The sequence below is a fragment of the Callospermophilus lateralis genome, chromosome X (genome assembly GCF_048772815.1).
Source record: "Callospermophilus lateralis isolate mCalLat2 chromosome X, mCalLat2.hap1, whole genome shotgun sequence".
NCBI classification, from domain to species: Eukaryota; Metazoa; Chordata; class Mammalia; order Rodentia; family Sciuridae; genus Callospermophilus; species Callospermophilus lateralis.
This window is the reverse complement of record NC_135325.1, coordinates 89087402-89096715: the sequence shown is the minus strand read 5'-3', so window position 1 is coordinate 89096715 and position 9314 is coordinate 89087402. Positions and strand designations below refer to the sequence as shown.

At 33.8% G+C, this 9314-nt stretch overlaps 1 non-coding gene across 1 annotated transcript; it reads left to right on the top strand.

Moving 5' to 3' along the window:
• Positions 1–2669: 2669 nt before the first annotated feature.
• Positions 2670–2742, top strand: Trnav-cac (transfer RNA valine (anticodon CAC)). Its single transcript has one exon. It is a non-coding gene; the product is annotated as a tRNA-Val (tRNA).
• Positions 2743–9314: the final 6572 nt, after the last annotated feature.

The window sequence follows — 9314 nt, the reverse complement described above, 5'->3', positions numbered from 1 at the left end:
CAGTTGTATGCCACCTAAAGAATATCAGAATTGTTGGCATAATGATGGATACCTGTAATCCCAGCGGCTCAGGAGACTAAGGCAGGAGGATCTCAAGTTCAAATCCAGCCTCAGCCAACCATGAAGTGCTAAGCAACTCAGTGAGACCTTGTCTCTAAATAAAATACAAAATAGGGCTGGGGATGTGGCTCAGTGGTTCAGTGCCTCTGAATTCAATCCTGGGTACCAAAATAAGAAAAAAAAACTCAGAATAATCTCCAAGGAAGTAGAAAGACCAAAAAATGAAAATGTGAATAAGAGTAAGTGAAATATAAAACAAATGTATAGTAGCATCAACTAAACCAAGAGTTGTTTCTTTGAAATGACTAATGCACTGGATAAACTTCTAGCAAGATTAATCAAGGGAAGGGGGAAAGACAGGTAGTAGAAATATATATGTTTTTATTTAAAAGTGGGAAATAATTGCAGATGTTGCAGCAATTTAAAAATATAAAAACAAAACAACATGAAGAACTTTCATTTTAATATATTAGAAAACTTAAAGATAGATACATTCTAGCTTTGTCACTTAATTTGCACATCCTAATAACTGTCATTCATCAGGAAGCTCACCTTGTAGTCTTCTAGCCTCCAAAACCAAAGTGGAAAATAAACCTATGGATTCTTTTTTGGAGTCTCATATGCTGTGTTAGTTTTTTTTTTTTTTTTAATCTGTTTCATCGTTGTGACCAAAATACCTGACAAGAATCATTATTATACAAAGTACAGGTATGAAGACATGAATTGGTGTGACTATATATTATATACAACCAGAGATATGAAAAATTGTGCTCTATATGTGTGTTAAGAATTGTAATGCATTCCACTGTCATATATAAATAAATAAATAAATACAAAAAAAAAAAAAAAAAAACCCTGACAAGAACAACTTAGAAGAGGAAAGATTGATTCTGGCTCTTGGTTTCAGGGGTTCAGTCCATGGTCAGCAGTTTTCAAGGCAAAAACAGCATGGTGGAAGGGCATGGAGAAGGAAAGCTGTCAGCTCATGGCAGCCAGGAAGCAGAGAGAGACAAAGAGAGAGATAGACAAGGAGAGAACCAGGGAAAAGATAAACCCTTCCAGGGCGTGCCCCCAGTGCCCTTAAAGAAAAAAAAAAGATAGATACATACTTACAAAAATGCAGATTACAAAAAGTAACTTAGGAGTTAGAAAACTGAAAAAGACTTTTAACTATTAAATAAAATGAATTAGTAGTTAAAACTGTTCCCACAAAGAAAACACCAGGTTCACAATGCCTGACAGACTAGATTTATTAGCCATCCAAGAAAACATCATTCCAATATTATCCCAACTCTTCCAGAGGAAAAGAAATCAGTAATATTCCTGAAGTTATTTTTGATAACAAAACCTGCTCAAATCTATAATAAAGGAGTGTTACAAGTCAGTTTTACTCATGATTATAGATGTAAAAGTTATTTAAAAATTAGCAAACTAAATTAAGTAAGACGTAGAAATAAATTGAATATTTTCCAAGTTGGGTTTCCTCCAGGAATATAAGATTAGTTTGGAGAATTAATTAATATAATTCATCATATTAACAGATTAAAGAAGAAAACAAAAGCATATGATCATATTAGTATATTAAAAGCACATTCAATAATATCTAATGTTCATTCATAATATTATAAAATGCCTCTTAGCTAACTATGAATAGAAGGGATCTTTCTGTACCTCAAAGAAGGCATCATACCAGTAACTATTGCAAATACCATATTTACTAGGGAAAAACTGAAACTATTTCCTTTAAATTACCAGAGATGCCTCCTTGCATAACTCACATTCAGCATTATCTTAAAGATTCTACTCAGTGCCATGAGACAAGAAAAAGAGATTAGAAACAGAAAGAAATGGTAATTATTTGAAGTCTGTTCAGTACATTTTATGTCAATTATGCCTCATTACAGTTTTAAAAAACTCTCTGCCTTAATCCTGCCCTAACCTGAGCCAACCTGGCCTTACACAATTTGAACCAAGATCTCCAGAACTGAGATAAAAGCAATCCTATTACAAAAAGACCACAGTCCAATTACTTCCACCCACATGCCTCCCCTTTTAGTAAAACAGACCTAGTTGAGGTTAATTATTTGGTATAGGAACAAGAATTGCTGGCAGTCAAGGCTATATTTGAGGCATAAGAGCTTCCGCACCTCTAATGATACAGCACAACCTGTGTATCATGATGCTGTTGAAATACAGATAGAAGCTCAGCTTTCTCAGATAAAATGGTATTCTTTTAGGAGAGGTAGAATTTTCACATCCACTGTGCCCTGGTGAGTAGATGCCCAATCATGTTCAGCCTTTGTGTAGGCAAGACCTCACCCCGAGAAGTCCCCTACGCTGGGAGCCTTACTCTCATTATTATCAAGTTTACCTCACTAAGGCCATTAAAAGACTGATGCCTCTACAATTGGGCGGCCAGAATATTCCAGTTCAAGGAGGATGAAAGAGTCAATGCTAACTATTTGCTAGTACTATGTCCTGGTAGAAGTGATGATTCTACTACAGTGGTGTGTTCAAAACTTTGAACAAAGAATGCAAGGACTGGTGGTAGCCCCATGTCTGTTCCAATGTCAGCTAGTACACTAGCATATGAAACACATACAGAGGCTGGGGATATAGCTCAGTTGGTAGAGTGCTTGCCTCACATGCACAAGGCCCTGGGTTCAATCCCCAGCACCCCCCGACACACAATGCAGTCCTCTAAAAAGATAGAGCTGGAAGCCTCAATAGACTAATATACCTTTGTCATCACTGCTATGAGATTGACCGTGCACCTACTCTCTGTTTCATAAACATAGTACTATCTTGATTGTAGAGAATATCCTTACCAGAAGGCCATTGTAACTAGCAGTGTAGCATATTGACTAAGGGAATGGGCTTTGGAGTCAGAACGCAGTTATTTGAATCTCAGCTCTCTCTTTATTAGCTGTGATCAAGAGTAAGACACTTACCTTCAGAAACCTGGTTTCCTGTGAATATATTTAAAAATCATCGGATTGCATATGTTAAACATGCAAATATATTATGTGAATTTTATCTCAATAAAACCGTTACTACAAATATATAGTATATAAAGCCCCCTTCACAGTCATCTATCTTCACCTTCCTCTACTTTTTGGTAAGAAGTCTGATATGTGTCATATTCATATTCTCTCTCTCTCTCTCTCTCTCTCTCTCTCTCTCTCTCTGTCTCTCTCTCTCTCTCCCTCTCTCTTCTCCTACCTCAGCCTCCCAAACTGCTGTAATTACAGGTGGGTGCCACGGTGCCCAGCCTGGTGTGTGTCATTCTCGATTGTTAAAATAAAGTTTCATATATACATAGCTGCATGACTTCACATGACTTTAGGATGACATTGTGCATTTGTTCTGCAAATTGCATTCTTCATCTACTCATGGGATTCAGATTTCTTTCCATGTCAAGCACATATCATTACTTCATTTGAGCAGCTATATATAGTTTAGTGTGATATGAATTATGATGGATGAATCACAGTTTATTCACCAGTCTTCTAATACTGGACACTAAGATTGTGCTTATTTCTGATATCATAAATAATTTTTCAGTAAATATCTGTATACATGCCTATTTATTTACTTGGGTATACTTCTTCTCTGTGTGTGTGTGTGTGTGTGTGGTGCTGGGGATTGAACCCGGGACCTTATGCATTCGAGGCAGGTACTCTACCAACTGAACTGTATCACCAACCCTTGGACAGACTTTTTAAGAAAAAATATAGTAGTTAACAAAGGGCTTGCTACATTAAAGGATAAAGCACATTTTAAAATTAATTATTTTTTAAATTTACAGTAGAATACATTTTGACACATTGTACACAAATGGAGCACAACTTCTCATTCCTCTGGCTGTACATGGTGCAGAGTCACACCATGGTGTAATCATAAATGTATATAGGGTAATAATGTCTGTATCATTCTATTATCCTTCCCATCCCCACAACCCCATCACTGCCCTCATTCCCCTGTACACAAACCAAATTTCCTTCATTCTTCCCTACCCACCCCGCCCCCCCAATATGGATCAGCATCCACTTATCAGAGAAAACATTCAGTTTTGGGTTTTTGGGGATTGATTTATTTCACTTAGCATGATATTCTTTAGTTCTATCCATTTACCTACAAATGCCATAATTTCATTCTTCTTTAAGGCTGAGCAATATTCCATTGTGTATATATACCACATTTTCTTTATCCATTCATCTATTGAAGGGCTTCTATGTTGGTTCCATAGTTTAGCTATTGTGGGTTGAGCTGCTATAAACATTGATGTGGCTGCATCACTGTAGTATGCTGATTTTAAGTCCTTTGGGTATAGACTGAAGAGTGGGATAACTGGGTCAAATGGCGTTCTATCCCAAGGTTTCTGAGGAATCTCCATACTGAATAAAGCACACTTAAATGTTTTTTCAATTCTACCAAATTACCCTCCAAAAGGGCACCTCAATTTACATACCAACAAACAGCTTATACAGGTACAAATTTTTCCTCACCCATTGTCCATTTTTTAATTGAGTTGCTTATTTTTCTTTTTATTGAGGTTTGAGAGTTCTTGATATATTCTGGACACAAATAATTTCTCAGAAATATGATTTACAAACATATTTTCCCTGTTATTCTCTTAAGAATTTTTGAAAAGAAGATTTTTTTTACTTAAGGATGGACCTTTATTTTATTTATTTATACATGGTGCTGAGAATCAAACCCATTTCCTCACACATGCAAGGCAAGTGCTGTACCTCTGAGCTACAACCCCAGCCTGAAATATTCCTTCTTATTCAATTTTTGGAAGAAAATTTGCAGTTGATTTGATATTATATATTCCCTACATATTTGGTAGGATTTTTCCATTGAAAGTATTTGGGTCTAAAAATATATTTTTTAAAATATTATTTTAGTTGTAGTTCGACACTATATCTTTATTTTATTTATTTATTTTCATGTGGTTCTGAGGATCATACCCAGGGCCTCGCACATGCTAGGCGAGCGCTCTATCACTGAGCCACAACCCCAGCCCCTAAAAATATATTTGTGTGAAAGTTTTTTTTTTATTTGTTTTTAGTTGTCAATGGATCTTTTGTTTCATTTTTTTATATGTGGTGCTGAGGATCAAATCCAGGGCCTCACACATGCCAGGCAAGTGCTCTACCACTGAGCCACAACCCCAACCCTATGTTAAAGTTTTTAACTACAAATACCATTTCTGTAATAAATATATAGCTATTCATATTATCTGTTTCTTCTTGAGGGAGTTTTGATAGTTTGTCATTCAAAAAGTTTGTAGATTGGGCTGGGGATATAGCTCAGTTGGTAGAGTGTTTGCCTTTGAACATAAAGCCCTGAATTCAATCCCCAGCACCACAAAAAAAAAAGTTTGTAAATTTTATTTGTCTAATGTACTGACACAGTATTATAATTAACATTTTATTAATAGAATTTCAATAAAAATAGAAAATGTAGTTCTGTGTTCTTTCTGTTCTTGATATTAGAAATTTATGGTTTTCTTACTTCCTTTTTTTCCCCTGATCACTCAGCCTAGAGGCTTATCAATTCCTTTGATATCAAATATTTGGGTTTTGGTTTCATTACTATCCTGTTCCCTGTATTATTGATTTCTACTTCAACATTCATCATTTCTTTTTTTCCTCATTATTTCAGGTCTGATTTGTCTTCCTTTTTCCTGTTTTTAAAAGTGGAAGCTGAGGTTATTGATTTAAAAAGTTTTCAATCTACTTCAGGCTACAAACTACAAATTGTAATATATTATGCTTCAATTTTCACTCAGTTCTAAATAATTTCCAAACTTCCTTTGATTTTTTTAAACTTACGAGTTATTCAAAATTGTATTGCTTAGTTTTCAAGTATTTGGGAAATTTTTGAGATAATTCTGTTATTAATTTCCATTAATTCCATTGTAGACAAAGAACATAATTTGGGGCTGGGGTTATGGCTCAGTGGTATAATGCTCCCCTAGCATACATGAGGCACTGAGTTCAATTCTCAGAACCACATAAATGTAAAATAAAGATACTGTGTCCACTTAAAACTAAAAAAATAAATATGTTAAAAAATTTAAAAACAAAGAACATAATTTATATCACCTGAATCCTTTCAAATTTATTCATAATCATTTTATTCCCAAGAAGACAGCCTACCTTGATGAATGTTCCATATCCACTGAAGAAGAATTATCGTCTAGAATGTTCTACAGATGTTAGTTTCATATACTGATAACGTTATTTGAGTTGATTATATATTAGCCAAATTTTTGTTTCTCTACTAATTATTGAGGGATAATTATTAAAATGTGCAACTATAATTATGTATTTGTATATTTCTCCTTTTATTTCTATCAGTTTTTTTTGTGTGTGTGTGTGTGTGTGTGAGAGAGAGAGAGAGTGTGTGTGTGAGTGGTGCTAGGGATTGAACCCAGGGCTTTGTGCATGTGAGGCAAGTACTCTACCAACTGAACCCAGCCCAGTTCTATCAGTTTCTGCTTCACATATTTCTAAGCCCTTTACTGGGGTCATAAGCATTTGGGATTGTCATGTTCTTTTGCAGAACTGACCTCTATCATTATGAAGTGAACTTCTATTTTTTTTTTTTTTTTTAGTTTATTTCATTTGCTTACTTTTTTATGTGGTGCTGAGGATCAAGTCCAGTGCCTCACATGGGTCAGGCAAGTGCTCTACCACTGAGCCACAACCCCAGACCAGAAGTGATCTTCTTTATCACTGTAATATTCTTTGATTTAAAATTTACTTAGTCTTACATTAATACATATATGTCAGCTATCTTTTGACTAGTGATTATGCATCTTGTTTCATCTTTTTTCTTGTAACCTATTTGTGTCATTATATTTAAAGTGTGTGTAGTGAATGCATCATATAATTGTGTTTTACTTTTTTATCTAATCTAAGAAACAATCATTTACTTAACGTGATTAACAATATGGTTAATTTTTAGTATATCCTGTTGGTATTTATTTTCTATTTGTCTCATCTGTTCTTGATTCCCCTTTCCTCTTTTTTCACCTTCTTTTGGGTTAATTATGTATTTTCATGTTAATATTTTATCTCCTTATTGATTTACTAGCTATGATTTTTGTTTTGCTAATTTAAAAGTTGCTTTCTGGAATATAGAAAATGATTTTTTGTATGATTACTGTGTACCTTCAAGTGAATTTGTAGCACTTCACATGCAGCATAAGAACCTAATAACAGTATAATTCTATGTCCTTCCTTCCCAGACTTTATTCTATTGCTGTCATACATTTTACTTTTTCATATTTATAAACCTTGCAATTCATTGTTTCAGTTATTTTAAAAATAAGCTATCATTTAAAAAGAGATTTAAATAATATAAAAATCATGTATTTACATAAACAGTTATCATTTCTTATCCTCTTCATTCCTTTGTTTAGATCTATACTTCCATCAGGCGTCATTTTCTTCTACTTGAAAGACAACCTTTAACATTTCTTATAGTGCAAGACTGCTCATGCTGAATTCTTTCATTTTAAAAAGATGTTTTCTGTGATCATAGAACACTAGGTTGACAATTCTTTTATTACTATTCCAATCTCTTCTTACTTGCACCATTTGTAATGAGAAATCTACTGTCAACCTTATTTTTGTTCCTCAGTATATACCTCGTTTTAGTTTCCTTTAGCTGCTTTTAAGATTTTTTTCTTGATCACTGGTTTTGAGGAATTTTATTAGGATGTGGTTTTATGTTCTTTTATTCATGTTTTTTTTTGTTTGGATTTTCTGAATTTTTGAATTTGAGGGCTTATAGTTTTCATTAAATTTAGTAATTTCTCAAGGAAATGATTGTTTCCTCAAATATATTTTGGCCAATATTTGCTTTTCTTCAAGGACTTCAATTTCTCATTTATTTTACTACCTACAATGTCTTATAGCACAGCGATGGACTTTTCATTTTATTGACTTTCCCCTGTGTATTTCGTTTTAAGTGGTTTTTATTGCTACATATTTTAGTTCAGTATTTTTTTCCTCTGCAATGTCTAATCTTCTTTAGAACCACTTAGTATATGTTTAATCTCATACATTGTAGTTTTCATCTCTAAAGTTCTATTTAATTAATTTTTAAAAAATAATTATTCTTAAGTTTTAGATGGACACAGTATCCTTATTTTACATTTATGTGGTGCTGAGGCTTGAACCTAGTGCCTTGTGTATGCTAGGCGAGCACTCTACCAATGAACCATAACCCCAGCCCCTTAATTCATTTTTTAAAATATTCATTGTCTTCAATTAAGGTTCTGAACATATGGGCTACAGTTAAAGTCACTAATTTAATGGCTTTGCTAATTCTTTTTTTTCTTTTTATTGGTTCTTTTAGTTATATATAACATTAGGATTCATTTTGACACAATTATAAAAGCATGGAACATAATTTGCTGTAATTCAGTCCCCAGTATTTCCCCTTTCCTTTTCTCTCTCTTGATAATTCTGTTATCTGTGTCAGTTCTGAGTTGGTTTTTATTTGGTTTATTTTTGTATTCATTAATGGCTAATGACTATTACATTGATTAAATATATTATAATTTTGTATTGACTAAAGTATTGATAGACCTCTGTTCTTTCTAGCATTTCTGGTATTTTACTAATACAATTAATACTTCAATGAATATTGCTATGGTTTGGATGTTTTGTCCCCACTAACCTCATGTGGAAAGTTTTTTAAAATACCTTTATTTTGTTTATTTAGTTTTTTTTTTTTTTAATGTGGTGCTTGGGATTGAACCCACTGCCTCATGCATGCTAGGCAAGCACTCTATCACTGAACCAGAACCCCAGCCCTCATGATGAAATTTGATCCCCATTGTGAAGTATAAAGTGGACAGAAACTTAATGCAACTATGGTGTTTAGAGATGGGGCCTTTGAGAAGAAATCAGGATTAGATAATATCATTATGGTAAAACCCCCATGACTGAATCCTAGTTTTACAGGAAGAGGGTTAGAGACCACATGACATATACATAAGCAAACTCAATATCTCTTGCCAAATCATGTCCTGTGCTGTGTCAGGGCTCTGCTGGCAAGAAATTATCATTAAATGTGGCCTTTGCTTTGGACCAGAAATTTGAGCAAACTTACTCAGTCTGTGATATTTTCTTATAAGCAATGTAAAACAGGATAATACAGACACCTTCATATTAATGCCTTTCTACACAGGATAAATTTCTGAAATTGAATTACTGGGTTAGAGAGTA